At 43.7% G+C, this 19,290-nt stretch overlaps 1 protein-coding gene across 3 annotated transcripts in view; it reads right to left on the bottom strand.

The window, feature by feature from the left end:
• The window catches only part of NAP1L1 (nucleosome assembly protein 1 like 1), a 56,962-nt gene extending 39,217 nt beyond the window's left edge, over nt 1-17,745 (bottom strand). For 2 of the 3 annotated variants that reach the window (XM_054026894.1, XM_054026903.1), the window contains exon 1: nt 17,644-17,728. The gene's annotated coding sequence lies outside the window, so the exon portion shown is untranslated. Of the gene's footprint in view, nt 1-17,643 lie in introns of all 3 variants that reach the window. The other variant, XM_054026901.1, reaches the window with a different exon arrangement.
• Between the last annotated feature and the right edge of the window lie 1,545 nt (nt 17,746-19,290).

A 19,290-nucleotide genomic window follows, 5' to 3' on the forward strand; every position in this document is an offset into this window, starting at 1 on the left:
CTAGGCGTAGGGGGGTTCTTTAAAACTCTACTCCTGTAGGAATTTGTGTGTATCCCTATAGTTAGGGACATACTTGCCGACAAGTATTTTGAAATAAATCACCAAAATACTTGAAACTGGTGTGATTATATAGTGTTATTTTGACAAATAAAATTTGCAGAATTTTAAAATCATTGTGTGCAGAATTTAATTTTTTGGCACAGAATTCCCCCAAGAGTAAAACCAGTATAGTTTTACAGGGATTCTTGAAGAATGCAAGTATTAAGACATACACAAGTAATGTCACACTGCATTTTCAACCAGCAAATTGGTATGTAACATTACTATACCTGCCAAAGTACGACACAGGATACTTGGTGGTAACATTTTAGGGTTAAAACGACATAACACAAAGTTACACATTTAAATGTGTGCTGTAACACTACTGCCAGCTTCTCACTCAATAGCAATGTGTTTATTTCTTGGATTAGAGAATTTTTATACAGTAACTTAGGCCAAGTACAAACCCACCTGAAGCCATGCCTCCACTGCTGCTACCCATGCTATTCCAGCTAGTAGATAATGTTTTCACCCCTCAGCAGAGAGCCAAGAGGCATGCTAGCTCGATTAGAGTTAGCACAAGTATGCATAGGAGAGCAAAAGAGTGACTTCTAGCTCATGCTACAGACATAGTCTTAATGTTCTGAACAAGCTATCGTGAAACACTGAATAATTGTCATGTGTGTACACTTTAGCTTATTACTTTGAATATGCTGAACACTCTAATGGATTGTTTCTGATACTGAGTAAATTCTATTCTGGAGGTGGCCAAACTTGCTGACCTTCTGAATAGCACAAAATTTTCATAACTTCAAGAGCTGGGCACACCTGCCAGGGTTCTGGGTTTTAGCATTGCAGGGCTGGCCCTTGTGGCTGAAGTCCATAGCTCTTCCCCCACCCCTCCTTGCCTCCCCCATTTGGTAGGCAGAGAATGAGGGGCATGGTGGGCTCCACGAGCTGCACTTTTAACTGTAAATGAGCCACATGTGGCTTGCAATCTGCAGTTTGGCCACCCCCATTCTATTCCCTACAGCAAGGTCTTAAAGACATTAGTTTAAAAACAAAACAAAAACTTTTGTTCCGATGATGAAATGGGAAGCCATGACTGTTCCAGTAAGACACGGACAATATGGTCACTTTTGGGACATCCATAAGAATCCAGTCAACTAGAGTTTACACTAATTTAGCTAGCTACAAATATGAAAATTACTTGAACAAAGTTTTGGTCAAGTCATTAAAATGAATATTAAAGTAATCAGTAAAAAGGCAACACTTTGGCCAAACGGTAGAGTTGAAGTTCATCAGAACCGCATACATTTCAACATCTGTCCCACAACTTCCCAACAACTTGCATCTAATGAATGTGACCACTGAAATATGTTCATTTTGAAATTAAAGCCAATTTAGAGGTTAGAAATGTATATTGTGTAACAGTAAATCTATGTTAAAAAACAAAAACTAGGAACTAACTTTTCTCTCTGACTAACTGTGACCTCAGTTTCTCTTCAGCAATGGAAACTAACCTGGTGCAAGGCTACCATTCACTCAAGTAACAACAATATCTGTCAAAACATACATGCACACACTTCATATTATATGCAAAACAATGGTTTATATGGGTGGAAATAGAAGGGTACAAGTGCAAAGGGCCTGGAAAGACATTCTTCATAGGAGCAATTTACTTATGGGCAGCAGATGTGTCATCGAGAAGAAACAAGAGCTGATAGATGAGATAGAGGTAGGATTGGTTACAGCAGTGGTCTCCAAACTTTTTTGATCGCGCATCCCTATCAGTAAAAAAAAAAAAATTTGAGCACGCACCCCCTGCCCGCTCTACCATTTTTGCCAAAGCAAAAAAAAAAAAAAAAAAAAAAAAGCCGCTCGGATGAAGGGGAAAAAAGCGCTCCTCCTGCTGCACACCCCCAAGGATCCTCTTGCACACCCCACTTTGGAGACCACCGGGTTACAGAACTGAATTAGAAAAGTAAACTCTGACACATTAGGGATATTGTTAATACTCAAAGGTTCATGAGATATGCTGCTGCTTTGCTTTAGAGACAGGCAGTCACACAGTTGCCCCTAACCTGACTCCACGTGCAAGCAAGGCGGCTCAGTGGCCCCTTCCTCCACTTGTGCAACTGCTGTTGCTTCAGATTAACAGTTTTCGCACTAAAGTGTATTTTGCCTGCAAACACATTCAATCCATAAATTCACAAGTCTGATTGGTTTTATTTTAAAGGAATCTAAAACACTAAGTTTTGGTTTTGGTATTTGAATAGTGGCCGAAAAACATTTTTACCCAAAAATAGTGAAGTCATTAACATATATTTGAATAAATTATCAGGTTAAAATGTCTGAGTTCATGCGAAATTAGCACAATTCTAGAAATATGAAAGTCACACAGCAAAGAAAAATATGGTTACATAACTGAAGTATGGAAGCACCAACTGCAGCTCCATAGTTGAGGCTGAATTCTGTTTTGCACTTAAAGCATAGATTCACCCTGAGTTCTAAAACCATGGGATTATCTTCCAGAAACTTATAGCTCTTTATGCTTTGAGTACAGAAGGATGTGTTAGTTCTCAGGAAATTCAATTAATTAGTTTGAGTAAAAAAGCTAAAAGTTGTGTCTCATTAAATAGTATCTACATCAGTCTTTTTCCTGAATCATCTTAAAAGGAGTACAGGCTTTATATTTTCCATATTGTTAAAAATCAGTGAAATCTTATGCATAGTCTACAAACAGATATAATCAAATTATTAATTTTTTTTATCTAATTGTTCTATTATACACACTTACAAAAAGAGTTAGATCAATAGCTCAGGTAATTAAAATAGGTCCACTGAGATCAGAGGAAAGAATCAAACACCGTCCTCTACAGCTAATCTGCATGTAACAATTCTATGTGTTGAAATGAGTTAGCCGTTAGACTGGACACGTGTCAAGAGTTTTCAATGGCAGATCAGAGAGCAGTGACCAGTTGAGCTCCATAAAGTCCATGGCCATGTGCTAGCTTTGGACATCAGTGTCTTACAGACTCCACATGACTCTGCTGTCTCAATTCCACTATGCACCAAGGCAGCAATGACAGGGAAACTGAGGCAGGAGCACAACGCAAGTCCTTAAAGTGAAGAGATATTGAGATTTCAGGACTGGGCTCTCCACCCTCCCGTTTTCCTTTTCGCATGGTCCTCTTAAACACAGTCTCTTAAACCAACAAATCAATTGCAAATTTAAGAGCCAGATTCACCATTATATTCCAGCTGTTTTCAACTGCTCTGGCAATGCACCTGTAAACCCAATTTAAATAGTGCACTCTGGCATTAAGAACCAAAATAAAAAAAGCTATTTAAGGTTGATAACTACATACAGCGAAACCCCGCTATACCGCGATGTTTGGGGTCCAAAAAATTACATTGCGCTAAATGCAGGGTCACGGTATAGCGGGGTTTCAAGCCCGTCAGTGGTCCCCAAGGCGGTGCATTGATGTGCACCGCCTAGTGCCCAGCAGGGGAGAGAAGCTGTGGCCCCGCGCCTGCCAGGGACAGTGAACACCGGCGCCTGCAGCCCAGTTGTTCTCTGTCCCTGGCAGGCACAGGGCCACGGCTCCTCTCCAGCTTAGAGAGAAGCTGCGGCCCTGCGCCTGCCGGGGACAGAGCGCTCCAGGGCTGCAGGTGCCGGTGCTCTGTCCCCAGCAGATGTGGGGCCACGGCTTCTCTCTGGCTTCTTTGGGGCTGCAGGCATCGGTGCTCTGTCCCTGGCAGGCCAGAGAGAAGCCGCGGCCCCGCTCCTGCCAGTGACAGAGAACTCCAAAATAAGTCTTAGCTCCCGTCACACTCTTCTCAAAATATGAATGTGCTACTGGCCACACAAAGGTTGGGGACCACTGCCGTAATACTGTTTGTTTTGCCACTTTTTACAACATTTATAAATAAACCGTGCTTTTCCAGTTCTATAGGATAAAGTGACTTGTGGCCATTGCAGATCCATTGCACTTACTGTGGTTCTCAGGTTGTACATGTGTATGATGTTTGTCTATGAAGTTATTAATTTCCTATATTTTAAAAAATTCACTATGGATTATGGATACCCCAGTTCGCAAACACAAGTCATTTTCTGCCTGAGAGAAATTGTACGCCCCGGATCAACTAAAGAAGGGCAAACAACAAACTCAACTTGCTAGATATCTAGGAATTAACGAGTCCACTCTGCGAGGGTGGAAAAAAGAAAAGCTCCATAGCCTACCCTGCATTCTTGAAGAGGAAACTGGTTTACAGCACAAAAAGATTAAGTTTGCTAATTACGAAAGCCTAGATTCAGCCTTGTACCAATGGTTTGTTCAGGCTCGCTCAGAAGGAGTTCCTATTTCTGGCCCTATTCTGAAAGCTCAAGCAGAGAAATTTGATCGCCGTATCAATGGAAATGAATCCAAATTTAAGGCGAGTAATGGCTGGCTGGACAGATTCAAGAAAAGGCACGCTATAAGCCAAGTTCTTGTGTCTGGGGAAATCCACTCACCTAATAAAGAGGCTGCTGATTCCTACCTAATTGAGCTTAAAAAGTTGCTGGAGGAAGGTTGCTACACAGCCGACCAAATTTACAACTGCGACAAGACTGGTTTATGCTTTAAAATGTTACACGATCGCACCCTTGCAACCAAGACTGATAGTCACCAACGAGAAGGCTTTAAGCAGAGAAAGGACCAAGTCACTCTTGTTTTGCGTCAAGAAGTCCGACAGCCACAAACTCAGACCTCTGATGATCGGAAAAGCGAGGTCTCCCAGATGTTTTCATCATGTTAATATGAAAGCCCTTCTCTTTGAATACACCAACAGCAAGAATGCATGGATGAATAGCTCCATATTTAAAGACTGGTTCCATAAAACTTTTGTGCCAGCCGTTCGGGCTCATTTGCGAAAACTGAAGCTGGAGGAAAAAGCTCTCCTCCTGCTGAATAATTGGTCTGCCCACCTCTCAGCGGAAAAATCTTGTCAGTTGTGATGGCAAGATTAAAGTCTCTTATCTCCCGAAGAACACTACATCAGAAATCCAGCCACTTGACCAAGGCATCATATCTGAATTTAAACAAAACTATCGTCGGGAAATGATCAGCAGGTAACAACTCCTCTGTCCACACATCACTGGCATCACTCAACTTGAAAGAAGTCTGTCACCTCGGCGGGAAAGCTTGGGATGCTATCTCTGTACATTGCATTGAACGATGCTGGATAAAGGGTCTTGGTCCAGCTTTTCCATCATCTACACATGATAATGGCAATGATGACGAGCCTGAATTTACAAGATTCATTGAAGCCGACGTATGTTTAGCCAAAGAAGCACTCCAAGAATATGAGCACAGTCATCATGATATCCTCAACTGGTTTTCAGCAGATGACATCTGCCCCATATATCAACACATCTCAGATGATTAAATTGTTGCAAATGTCAGCGGGAAGAATGAAGCTGCACCACCAGAGCCCAAAACCAGTGGCGATAATGACGACGGCACCTCAACTCCCCCACCAAAAGCATCTGAGGCAGTAAAGCACCTAGAAGCCAGTTTGAGGTGGCTGGAAACTCAAGATGTGGAGAGCATCAAAATCCTCCAACTCAGAAGTATATTTGACTTCGCTAGAAGCCAACAGTCCGCAGCAAATAAGCAGACCACACTAAATAACATTTTAAAGAAGCGATGACATTTAAAGTTATGAAGTCATGCAACCAGATTGACTTTGCACTCTGCGCAATGATTAATATACAGTACTGTAGTTGGTTTCATGTTTCTTTCATGTACATTTAATTAAATTACTACTTTTGTGTTTAAAACAGGCTGGGATAACAGTTTTTTTTTTTTTTTTTAAATAAGACTTAGACCAGTGGTCCCCAACCTTTGTGTGGCCAGTAGCACATTCATATTTTGAGAAGAGTGTAGCGGGAGTCAACAATTTTTCCAGACTCATTTTGGAGTTCTCGGTCACTGGCAGGAGCTGGGCCGCAGCTTCTCACCAGCCTGCCAGGGACAGAGAGCACCGGTGCCTGCAGCTCCCGAGAAGCCGCGGCCCCGCACCTGCCCAGTACAGAGAGCACTGGCACCCACAGCCCTGGAGCTCTCTGTCCCTGGCAGGTGCGGGGTTGCGGCTCCTCTTGAAGCTGGAGAGAAGCCGTGGCCCCGTGCCTGCCGGGGACAGAGAACAACAGGGCTGCGGGTGCCAGTACTCACTGTCGCTGGCAGGCGCGGGGCCGCAGCTTCTCTCCCATGCCTGGCAGGCGTCACGGCGTTGGAGACCACTGGTACATACAGTACTGTATTACTGTATGTCTTAAATGGGGGCCAACTTGTGATTTCATTATATGTGATTTTGCATTATGGCGGGGCACCTTATTGCGGGGTTTGACTGTATTTTCAAATCACTAGAAATACTGCATGGCAGCATTCTGAGTCTCCTGTTGAGTGTTCATATTTGACATTTTTAACAATTAAAAACAGATTCCAAGAAAAGTGTACATGAAGATGAAATTAAGGTTCAGAGTAGATATCAGTAACTTAAAGGTAAAATGTTACAGGGATGTTGTAATTAACCCAAAACCGAACAATACAAACCCAGGAAATTTGGAGTTAAGGTTACACTTAAACAAAACCCAAACATATTAAGGTTATGGAAATACAATTGGGACTCGCAATCAAATTTCACTTTAACTTATAACACCATACAGTAGCTGTACAATTACGAACAATTTATATGTGTGTTGTGTTTTAGATTTCCTTCCCCCCCTCCCCTTCATGATGTTAAGGAGGGAAACGGCAGCTAAGTCCTCTGCTCATTACAGCTCAGGAACTTGGGGCGAGTACATTCATTGTAAGAGCTACTTAATTTGCAGGTGATCCTAGTATTCCTGGTCATCATCTTGCTAAAGAATTTCATTTGTGAAGCTGGCAGCATAAAAATCGATGAAAAAAATTAGAGGTTTCAAGCCTAGCTATAATTGTTTGAACAAGTTACTTGAAAACGCTATTTTGAATGGAAATCTGCTGTAAAAGTTTTGACATCCCAAGCAGCCCTCTTGGGGATTTCTGCACTGTGCTCCCCTTAATGGCTGGGCTGCTTTGGTCAGTGTAGTCTTCATACTGTTCATTTGTTAAACATAACTGGTGAAACATACAGTAAAGTTTAAAGAATGCACTTTACTTAGTACAGATTTGTGGCAGCTCAGTAGTGGTTCAAGCTATGAGGGATGTATATTAATGACCACTAAAACATTGTACTGACCTCTTTACAGCAATAAATGGACTTGGTTACCCTGAAACACAGGGGTAGGTAATTCAGTTGTTTACTGGATAAAGAGGCCTACTCAGAAGATGGAAACACTAAGTGCTTCTTACGTTGGGGGGGGGCTTGTAGTCATATCCATGAAACACCCACTTACCACTAGCATGGGAAGTGGATATCAAGAAAAGGATTTGAAGCATTACCTTGCACATCATCTTGTCACATGTTCTACAAATCTAGTTCAATAGCTCTTATTCATGAATGCCAAACATATAAGATATCCTAAACAATACAATGTAATTGAAGAGCAATTTCTCTCTCCACTTGTTCTACCTCCTCTCCCAAATATGTAACTGACCTTCAGAGTAGAGAAGTGAATGTGACATTCAGCTAGTGGTTACATTTCCCATGAGATATTATATTGTTAACAAAGGCTACAGAGGTTTTTGAAAAATTCCATTGATTCAGGCACATTAAGGTAGAGAGACAGTGGCAGATAACGTTTAACTTGTATAACAAATAAGGCCGATTGGCAGGGTTAGTTTAAATTTGCTGCAATCAAACCAAGAACAAAGGGCTATTAAAAGAAATTTAAGGGCAGGAAGTTTGGAATAGGTAGTTATACTTCATACAACGTAAGGCTCACTTACAGCAGCACGTATAGCAGACACTATATGCTCAGCTAGCATGGGTACAAACAGTGGGGTAGATAGTGAATAGAGTAGAGTGCCTATGTCTGAACCCCCAGGGTATATACTCTCTACATGCCCAATCAGTGCCTCCCAAATCTACACTGTTTTTAGCAGTGCCGTGTCCCATTGCTAAAGTCTCTCTCCCCGCTGCAGTGAAAGGCTCCAGCAGTAGGGAGACAGCAGAGTGAAAGGCTGCAACAACTTTTCTCCACTGCATTCCCACTACTGGAGCCACATACTGCAGCGTGACAAACATGGATGCAGCCTGCCTTCACTGCAGCTATACGTGTAACCCCTCTACTCTACATCTTGCCATAAATGTAGAAATAGCCATATAGTCAAACCTGTGGAATCCACTTCCACATGAGATCACCAAGACACCATAGATTCTTGTAATTACAAGATGGCATGAGATTATGAAATACTCATCTAAAAACCTCACGAGGGAGTGAATAATCTGATGATGATCAGGAAACACCACCACACCCGTTATATAGCACTACTCAATTGGCAGCTGAATTATTGGGTGAAATGTTGCGTTCAAAAGAAGCAACAAGCACTTGCAACAAGTACTGGCATCAAGATACCAGAATACCAAAAAGAAAGAAAAATAAGTAGCCGTAGTCTGATACGGTACATTAAAATAGTACTAATGAGGAACTGAAACTCAGACCCGTTTCCCCTTCATGTTGACATTTTCCTCTTAAATAATTAGCACAAGATATTCAAAGGTGCTCATGTACCCACAATTTCCACTGAAATCCATGGGCGTTGCAGATGTTCATAACCTCTGAAAAATCAAACCATGTTTCCAACAAATCCAGTTTAGTGATTCAAGGCTGAAACCACCACAAGTGTCTATTCCTCATTTTAACCTTTTCGCTAGTGCCTGACAGATTCTGCCCAGTACCAATGTTATGGGACTGGAGACTAAGGCCTTGCCTACACTGCCACTTTACAGCACTACAACTTTCTCTTTCAGGGGTATGAAAAAAAACACACCCCTCTGAGCACTGCAAGTTTCAGTGCTGTAAAGTGGCAGTATAGACAGTGCATGAGCGCTGGGAGCCACAGTTCTGTAGCAAAAGGAGGACTTCATGGCTGAGGAATAACATAATACAAGTAACTTATATGATTTTAAGTTGGTCTAATGTTTTGTTGTATTGATTGTGTCTACGCTAAGGAATTTTACCAAAAATATTCCCCTATAAAATTGGTGTGGGCCTTACTTTAGGCATGAAGGCTATTGTGGCCTCTGACATTTTTACTACCCTATTTGCCACCACTGTCTTGCCCATACTCAGGGCTCCCATTAGTGGTACAAACACAGACAGGAACTTTTTGTAAAATTTCATTGTGTAGACAGGGCTGAGATAATGAAGTTTATCAGTTTTCTAATGGAGATTCCCACCTTTTGCACCTTCTCTGTGTGGTACAGCTGAAGTGTTTCAAAGTCTTTTGTAAGTGGCTCCTATTCCAGTGAGGCAATACTCACAAGCTACTGTCATCTGCCATAATTTACTTGGAGATTCTCTTCCAGAAATCAAGTGTCTACTAGTATTTGTGATCATAAAATGTGTGTTATGAAAGAAAGCACCTGATTAAATGATAGTTGATACTCTGGGTGTTAAGTTATATGTAGTAATGTTGCCTGTAGTTATGTTACATTTCCCGCTATAGGATCCGGTTTTCAGTTGCTTATAACTTTGGCTCAAATTTTGTATGCTAAGTGTCTACTTCAGGAAGAGAGTATCTTGAAAAGTGAGTTAAAATGGTTCAACCATTTCCCAAAGCAAGGTAGGGAAAAATATTGTTTTCTCATGTTAAAAAGATTAGCAGTTTTGTTCAGAAGCTGTTCCACCGCCATACTTTGGAGCAAGGCTTGAAATTTGGCAAGGGGGTTGCTGTGGTATCAGGGTTGTCCCTTTTTCTATTCCCATTGAAAAACCACCCAAATGTAGTCAAGTGATAAGCCTCTGAAAAAAATCTCATTTCGTACATGCTCATTAGACTTGTTAAAGTTTGGCAGCTAAATTCTCTGAATAAGCACTGAACATGCTCTATTCTCGTGCATGTAGATGCACAAGTGCCATCCACACGAAGTGATTGAGCATTCTTTAACCTGGACTGCAGAAGTGGAGCACAAATTCCCTGCAATTGCTCCTTCAAGTTTTCAGGAGTTGCAGGAATTGAGTAGTGACAGTCTCTTCCCCTCAGTAGTCCCCCTGCTGGCTCTCAGGCAATTTGGTAGACAGGGGAAGCTGCCTGACTTGAATGCAGGAGGTGAGAACAAGGGGTGTGGGGTGAGTAAGGGGAAGGGAAATCAGGGTAAGGGAAAGGAGGCATATGTGGTGGTTGAGGACAAGAGCAGAAGAGGCTGGGTAGATGGGCAGAAAGGTCTAACCATTAGATCATTCCACTACAGAACCTGGAAAGAACCAGTTACTCCACTGTCCTTTGCTGTCTAGCAAATAGCTGTGAAACCCACTGGCAAAGTGCCTCCATCCCTCTCTAGTGGCAAGTTCACAGAGAAGTTGACAGGTTTCTGTTGCGACCAGTTACTCCATTAGCTTAAGTGGTAGAAGACTTTGCTGGGGATCAATAGATCGCAAGTCCTGTGGATGATGGGAGGTCAGTATGGTTCTGCATGATGACTTTTTAAACTTGTAAGCATTTAATAATCTTAATATAGCAAACTACATTAAAGCATACAGGCTAGAAAATGCCAGAATTAGTTACCTGTGACACTTTAATTTGGCCCCTTGGGTGTACGCAGTATCACAGTCTTAATTACATCATGATTACACACACTTTTTTCCATGACACTTGCTGTCTTCAGTATGTAGGCTGGACTATGTTCTTGTAATGAATCAGGGTTGTCATAGTGAATGAGGCGGTTGCCTGTAGGACCTGTACTTTAGGGGTTGCATAAGTTGAAAAGTGTCTGATGAATGAGGTGGTGAACTGTAAGAAGAGCAAACATTTTCACATGTCACCCCCTCCCCTGGGTACCCAGCTTTAGTCACTTGGGGGCTGATTTGCAGAAGCACTGAGCACTCACAGCTGCAGCCAAAGGTCAGTGGGAGCTTTGCTCCAAATACAGAGTGCTATACAGTTCTAGGTACTAAAAAAAAAAAAAAAATCAGACCTATGGCATCTCAAACTGGACACCCCAAACTAGCTGAGACTTCTGATAGTCTTGGCTTTTATCTCTATCAGTTCCCACATGCGGAATTGGGATAATGCCACTTCACATCAACGGCTTCTATAAAGATAAAAGCATTAATGTTTGTAAAGAACCAAGATACTAGGATGAGTATCATAAAGACTATGAGCCGATTAATAATTTTTTATTTAATGCAAGTTTTTGGATGGTGTACAGTAAAAGGATGGGGACACATTGAATAATGAGGGTAAAAAGAAATATTCATGGGTAGCTACCCATTCATTGAGCACTGTTCAGCATATGCACTGAATGAGGTTTAAAAGTTCTATGGAAAAGCAATACAGCATTGTGTAGTTAAAGACTATCAAATAAACATGCCCAAGGGAGCTACATGGGCACCCCTAACTCTGGCATTTCCCTTACTTTTGAGTGTTTGACTTTGCAACCTTAATATTCTCAATGTGCTTTTTTGGATGCAATATGATCAAACTAGCATTCTCAAATCAGGATATCTATGGAAAAGGAAGAAACAGTAATAAACTTTAAAATATAAAACCTCAAAACACTAGGTAGCTAATGGGTTTTAGCAACTACGATTATGAATGAGGCTACAGATGATTCAAAAATCCCATTATAGCGGACTCCTCAGATTTTTTGCTCACATTCCCAAGCACCAGTGCTTAAGGATTTAGTTTGTGAATTAGGGCTCTTTATTGCCATTTGTTAAATCAGTGAGCGGGAAGTGTTATTTGGGGCATAAAAACTGAAACTGACAGAGGCAACATAAGGTGGGAGAGGAAAAATGTGGGACTCTTTCCCAACTCTTCAATAATATTCCACACTTAGTTTGTTATACTAGAACTGTTTTTCATGGTGGAAGGATGTGCGCCATAATCACCTTAAAAAGAACAGGAGTACTTGTGGCACCTTAGAGACTAACAAATTTATTAGAGCATAAGCTTTCGTGGACTACAGCCCACTTCTTCGGATGCTGTAGTCCACGAAAGCTTATGCTCTAATAAATTTGTTAGTCTCTAAGGTGCCACAAGTACTCCTGTTCTTTTTGCGGATACAGACTAACACGGCTGCTACTCTGATACCTGTCATAATCACCTTAGAATCTCTTAAAACTTTAAGCAAATGAGGCATACTCTGTAATAAAGCTGGAATGTGGCCATCATTAGTAGATTAGTGGTGTGCTTTTTACTCTGCCATAGGCCTCCTCACTTGACATTTACAATTAATATGTGCACGCTTTTGTTGTGGCTTATTGCTATAGTGACTTTTCCAGGCCACAGTAACTGAAACTTACAAAAGTTCAAGACTGCTGTTGGCTGCCCTCTCTGATTCCATAAACAGTGAATTGGTGGCTGAAAACAGGAGAGGTTTCTTTTTAAAATCAGGTTTACAGTTTATTGTTGAAAGACTGGTTTCCCTGGGAACAGGAATGAACTGCAGCCAGCAGTAGAGGAGTTAGCTACTAGGCTTCAGGCTTGGAGCTGCTGAGTTTTCTGCCTTGTCAGACATTAGGTTTCAAAAGACTGCTTCAAAGTACTTAATTTTGAAGCACTTTTCAACATTTTAAAAGCTTTTTAAAAGTTTTATTCAGGTACAGCTGTTAAAAATATGCTTAATATAAGTTAGTGGAAGAAAAGCCACCTTCATGTTGCACAATGCTCCAAAGCTGTAGTGGACAATCTGCGGCCCATTACAGTAATCCACTGGCAGGTCGAGAGACAGGTTGTTCACATCGACCATCCGCGGCACGGCCCTATACCGCTCCCAGTGGCCATGGTTTGCCATTCCCAGCCAATGGGAGCTGCGGGAAATGGCGGCCAGCCCGTGCTGCTTCCCGAAGCTCCCATTGGCCAGGAACAGCGAACTGCTGCCACGCCTGCATACAGTCAATGTAAACAGTCTCATGACCCGCCAGCAGATTACCCTGACAGGCCACATGCAGGCCTGTGGGCCACAGGTTGCCCACCCCTGCTCCAAATGCTTGCAGATAGGAGATATCGGTGTAATTATCAACCTTGTCGCGTTTGAGTGCAAGTGATCTCAACAGCCAGCTGACATTATCCTTTCCTTCAGGTGATTCTCAGTTCTAGTTTTAGACACTACATTATACTTCTCTATCAACACAGAATGAAAGCTTGCTCGGTATAGCAAGTATTGCTAGTGTGTTCTAGGCCCCTACATTCTAATTACCCCACTTTTAGAACCAGTTCAGAGTCTGAATAATAATAGAATGAAGGGGTAGAATTAATTGTCGGTCATGGTTTTAAACTGATTCTAAAGTATGTTTCCTTACTCACTTGACCAGAGTCTGGGATCCTATTCTATCTTCCCAGCAAGAGTAAATTACAAGCACACAGGGCAGGTCTACACTTAAAATGCTGCATCAGCACAGCTGCAGTGTGTAAGTGAAGACGTTCCTGTGCTGACGCGAGAGCTTCTACCATCAGTGTAGTTAATCCACCTTTGCAGTAAGTGGTAGCTATGTCTGTGGGAGAAGGTCACCTGCCAACATTGCCCGTGTAGACAACACTAGGTTGGTATAACTATGTCGCTCAGCGGTGTGGATTTCTCACACCCATGAGTGACGTAGTTACACTGATGTAAGTCTGTCAGGTAGACCTGGCCTCACAGTGCTACTAACTAGCGGAGGGGTTGCTGAGTGCTTGTTGAATTAATTGTTTACTATCTGATGGAAACATGCAAGAGAAGCTTTTTTTCCCCCAAGTGTGTGTGTGTGTGTGTGGGGGGGGGGGGGATATCAACCCTTTTGTTAGAACCAGCCCAGGAGTTGCTCAGAAGACTTTTGTACGAGCCCATGTAGATATTTGTCCTTTATTAATCTGAGCAGTTCTTGTTTATCCTTTATAGTAGGCGCTGAAATTGAGGCTCCATGAGTTCTTAAATGGTAGTTTGCTTGTAGAGGATTTGAGCGCTGAAGTCTAAGGAAAGTTACTGCTGTCTTAGGGTATGTCTTCACTAGCAACATTAAAGTGCTGCCACGCTGTGTAGTCACAGCGCCAGCAATGGGAGAGAGCTCCCAAGTTCCCACTTTTAATGTGATACCTGCTAGGTGAACAGGCAACACAATGGCAGGTGAAATTCAATGCTTGAACTATTCACACACTTGAACAAGCTCTAAATAATGCTAACCAGGAAAAAAAACCTTCAAAGAAAAATTCACATCTGAAAGATATTTTGGGGGGGTGGGGGAGAAGGGGAAAGTGTCCCCTGAACTGGGACAAACCACCAAAAACATGAAAAAGTTCACAGGAAGGATTTAAGGGGGGGGGGGCGCGGGGGAATGGTTTGAGAGAACCAAAACAGAATTTTTTGGCTTCCTGGTGCCCCCCAAGAAGGCTTGGGTCAATTCTAATAAATGATGCTGCTGGGAAGTTTCTAGTCTATCATACAATTCAAGAATATTCCTGCAAATTTAAGGTCCAGCCTGCTACAGAGTACATGAGGCCTGAGCTTTATAATTACATGCCCCTTTGCACTTAATTTTATTGCATCTACAAAGTTTGTTAAATGCATACAAGAAATCTTCAACAGGCTGCCCACATTGTGTTTTTAAACCCAATTAAGTCAGTCAGGAGCTAAAATGTAGAAGTCTACAAGCACCTTTTGTAAAATCTTCCATACATGTGTTGATTGGACTAAATGTAAATAACATTTGTATATAAGAGCTAAAACCTAGATGTGGTTTAGGTGGAAATGAGTGTTCGTTCATTAACTTTATGCTTCTGCAGGCCAAGGTCAGTTAGTGGCATTAACAATTTATTTTTAACTAACTTTAATTATACACCACTTTTGAAAGCAAAGAATCCCAAAGCAACTTACAAACAAACTCACCTACAAAATGCACTATCAACCACCACTTTTGGAGTGAAACAGCTGTTGTAAGATACTGCAGAGCAAATCTACAGTTTAGGACAGACAGAAAGTAGTTAGAACGCAGTTACCCAAACTAGAAAGTGACCAGACAACAAGTTCAATAGCCTACTCTTGAAAGCCAAGGGCTCTATCCATAAGCAATTAGGAACCAGCTTTCACATTTCATCTGGTGACAGGCTAAAGTTCTGGTTCAGTATTAATTTAGAGGTGAGTATGCCACCCATTTTGTGGATCAATCAGATTTTGTACTTGCCCACAGAATAATGGATGAACATATTTAAAACAACAAATGTCACCACTTTCTGCAGCATCCAGCTGTTCCTTAAGTTCCCCATATAAGTAATGGCCAGGCTTATATCAGTTTAGTTTGAGATAGAACATGTGCACAGCCCAAAGTCATATGCCCACAGACCACAAAATCAGTTGGCGCTCAAACATGGTACCAGCATAGACAAACAGCCTAACGTTTCTAAAACAGCCGCCGCTGGACCGTAATTGACATTCCCTGAGTGATGAACCATAGATGGAAGCTGTGTCTTGCATCCCTTAGGATAATGCAAACTAATCAGACACTCAACCGTTCCAAAAATTGTTTTTATTGCTTTGGCAGCTACTTAGTTTCTGACATTTCTCGGATAATGAATACGTTTATTTCATGTGGTTACTTTGTATTTGGGAAGTTCAGATAATGGACAACCTTCTACCAATGTCATTGACTTGCAGAAATTCAATTTAGTAAAATATGGTGACATTCTCAGGAATGCAGTCTCTGCCTAGAATAACCAAGTCTCACATCAAGAAAGAAGTGCTGCGGGGAAGCTTTGCAACATACCTGTACAAGGCCTAATTCTGCTCTATGTCATCAGTTCACATAAGTGAACATCTTTACAAGTTTGTGTAAATGACATAAATTTAAAAAATGATTGTTTAATCTAAGAGACTGAAAACAAATAAGTATGTTATTTCAATTCAGCAGAATTCTGATAAGAGCTTGAAAAGTTTACCATCCCAACCTGCTAAGAGTGCTCCCATACACTTTCCAGAGCCTCTAAACTGCTCTCAAGGGAAGTCTTCACTTCTCTCTCCCTCCAGAGCCTTATGCCTGATGTGAGGAGAAGCAGAATTCACTGGCACCCTTCTGCCACTACTCCAGTCTCCTAGTCTTTTGATTCCTCTTCCCCTGGGAGTATCTCAGTGTTTACTTCTGCTGTTGCTGGTCTTAACTTTTCCCAAGGAACTACACCATGCTGTACATGAGTCTTCCACCAAGGTCCAAACAGCAGCAAGGAATCTAACAAATCTTATGAACTGCACTCTGCTACTGCTGCAGAGGCACTGAATGTCTGGCTACGGACTAAGGAAAACATCAGCATATTGATTACCCTTTGTTCACTTTTGGAGAGTTATTTTACTAACCAAATAGAGACAGCATTTTTTTTTTATTAAGCTGAATTTATGTAGAAATTCGTGTTGTAAGTGTCTTCCCTGGCTTCTTGGGGTTAGTGGATTTTTTCAAGTCTAAATTCTGATATTACTAGTAATATTATGCAACTGATAACAGTATAAAAACAACCCCTCAGCACTGCTTGAAACTTGCTCCAGGTGGTGGAGATGGTTACTAATACGTCAAGTTTTCTTTTTGACAAGCAAAGCTACCACTCATCGTCACTTACAGTCACTAATGGTACTTTAAACGCGACCTTTACATAGAGTTGTGAGTAAGCGCCAAGAACGAAGCCCAGAGGGGACTAGCATGCTGCGCTCAACTCACTAGATACCATGCATCGGGGGAAGCTAGGAACTGAGCGGAGACAGCTCTTCGACAAGGCGGGGAGCACAAGCGATCCATCGCCAGGCTCTGAATCTCTGGGCCCCCCGTCCGTAACAAGTTGCGCAGCACATTGCTGTCTCCCCGGAGAGCGTGGAAGCTAAAGAGCCAGAGGTAGTACAAGGCACCCTTCTCTACCCTCCCCAGACACATCTCCTGCCCCACGCCCTACCCACGACAACAACCTCCCCGCCACAGCCACATACCCCACACACAGCCCCCCTCTCGTCCAATCCGCCTCAGTAGTCTCCCCTATTCACCCCCAACACGCACCCCGCCTCCCCCCACCCCACACACACACCAGCATCGGGCGGGGCAGCGCCCCGGGGAAGGTCGGGGGCAGCCCCGTCCCCACGTGCTACTACCAGGCAGACCGACCTCTCCCTGCCTCGCCGCCAGGCCCAGGGCAGCGCGGCCTAGTGCGACCCCAGCGGCCATGGCGGCCCCGGGGGGAGGAACTGACCGGCGCTGCTCCCCTGGGAGGAGCAGAAAGGCCCCGCAGGAGGGGAGGGGCCCCGCGCCGCACAGACACCGGGACAACCGACTCCGTCCGGCCAGGCCCAGTCCCAGCCGCATCCGGTCCCGGCCCACCCCTGCCTGGCGACCCCGGAACAGGGGCCCGGCCCGGCCAGGCCGAGGGGCGCCTCCCCCGAGAGTTGAGCGGACCCCCACCCGCCCAGAGCCGGGCCCCCTCATTCCGCAACGGCCCCCGCCAGCCGCTCCCCCTTCCTCAGTACCTGCGCCGAACCGGGGCTCGCAGTGACTCAGGAGCGAGGAGGAGGTGCCGCGCGACTGGCGGTAAAAAGACCCAAGCTCCCGCCGCTCGCGCTCATATAGAAATAACGTCACCACGTAACCCCCTCCTCCCCGCGCGCCCCTGTCCCCAGGCAACGCGCGCGCGCCGGGGTGAGCGCCTGGGCGGGAGCTGTCCGGCATCAGCCCCGCCCCCCATGGGTCGGACAACAGGGCGCGCGGGGTGGTCTGGCTCGCGGGCAGGGCAGACCCAGGGGCCGCCAGGCGGAAACATGACAAACAGCTCGCCCCGGGCTGGAACGTGACACACACTGCCCCAGGCGGCCCCACGTGTGATCATGACATACAGCATGAACACACAGCCTTCAGCCAGCCCCACCTGAGATTTCACACACACACCCCCAGGCCCCACGTGCGATCCCACGCACAGAACATGAATACACGCAGCCAGTCCCAGCCCCCATCTGAGATCTTAAATATATACACACACACTGCAAATACAGTCCCAAGCCCCATGTGTGATCTCTCTCACATATACCGTGAACACTCTCAGCCATCAGCCCCCAAGTATGATCTCACACACCTAGCATGAACACATACAGTACCCCACTGTTGCCGGCACAAAGTGCCCGAGGAAAGCAACAGCGGAGTTCATTGCCCAGTGTGCTTCGTGCCAATGAACACACCAGGGTGGAGAAGCAATCAAAGTTTATTTGAGATCTCAAAGCGGTGCAAGGAGACTGGCATGTCTTAGATCAAGCACACCATCATAAGCAGCTTTTCTCTTTTCATACGTTTTGCAGTTAAGCTTTTTTCTTCTTCCCCGCTTTCCCCCCCCAATAGTTTACATTAAGCAAGTAGCAAGCAATTACATTTAAGGAGTTAAATCATCTTGGCGGCTATAAGTCCAGCTTGTTAGTAACTTCTTTTTGAATTATTATCTTGTCCCTTTTCTTTGATTTGTTATTTTGCCTTTCAGCCAGGAGTATGCAGGCCTCATTATTACCGCTTGGCACCGGTATGAGTGGTGCTGCACCTGATAACTGACTGCTACACATTTCAATTTTTGCATCTGGCTTTTGAGGTCGATTAGAGTTTAAACATGGAAGGACTTTGGTTCATTTAGGCCTAGTGCAGGAAGGTTTCATTAACACTCGTGGTCTTCCACCCTCCCGAGTTACCTAGGGTTATGCCTAATGACACCAACACCAAACCCCAAGTGTGATCATATATGTATGCACACCTCCTACTGCAGAAGCCTGAGAATAATACACAAACATCCCCTGCAGGCTGAAGCATGACACCTGCACTCCCCAGGCCAAAACACAACATACACATACCCCATGGGCTGAAGGGTGACACACACAAACACATCCAACCCCCTCCCCCACGGCCAAAATGTAACATTTGACCCTGAGCTCTTAGGCAGGGACTCATCTCTTCTCCTGGCCAGCCACACCAGGTCCACTTCACCAGTCTACTAGGCCTGACAGACCCACACCAAATTAGGCTAGTTGTTATTATGGTTGTTTAAATGAGTCTCAGTGCCAGGATATTCGATGAAAATCTGTCAATAAATTGTATTGCTCTTCCTGCATGTGCTGTGTAATAGGCAGTTCATTTAAGCCACC

The sequence above is a fragment of the Malaclemys terrapin genome, chromosome 1, assembly GCF_027887155.1.
Source record: "Malaclemys terrapin pileata isolate rMalTer1 chromosome 1, rMalTer1.hap1, whole genome shotgun sequence".
NCBI lineage: Eukaryota > Metazoa > Chordata > Testudines > Emydidae > Malaclemys > Malaclemys terrapin.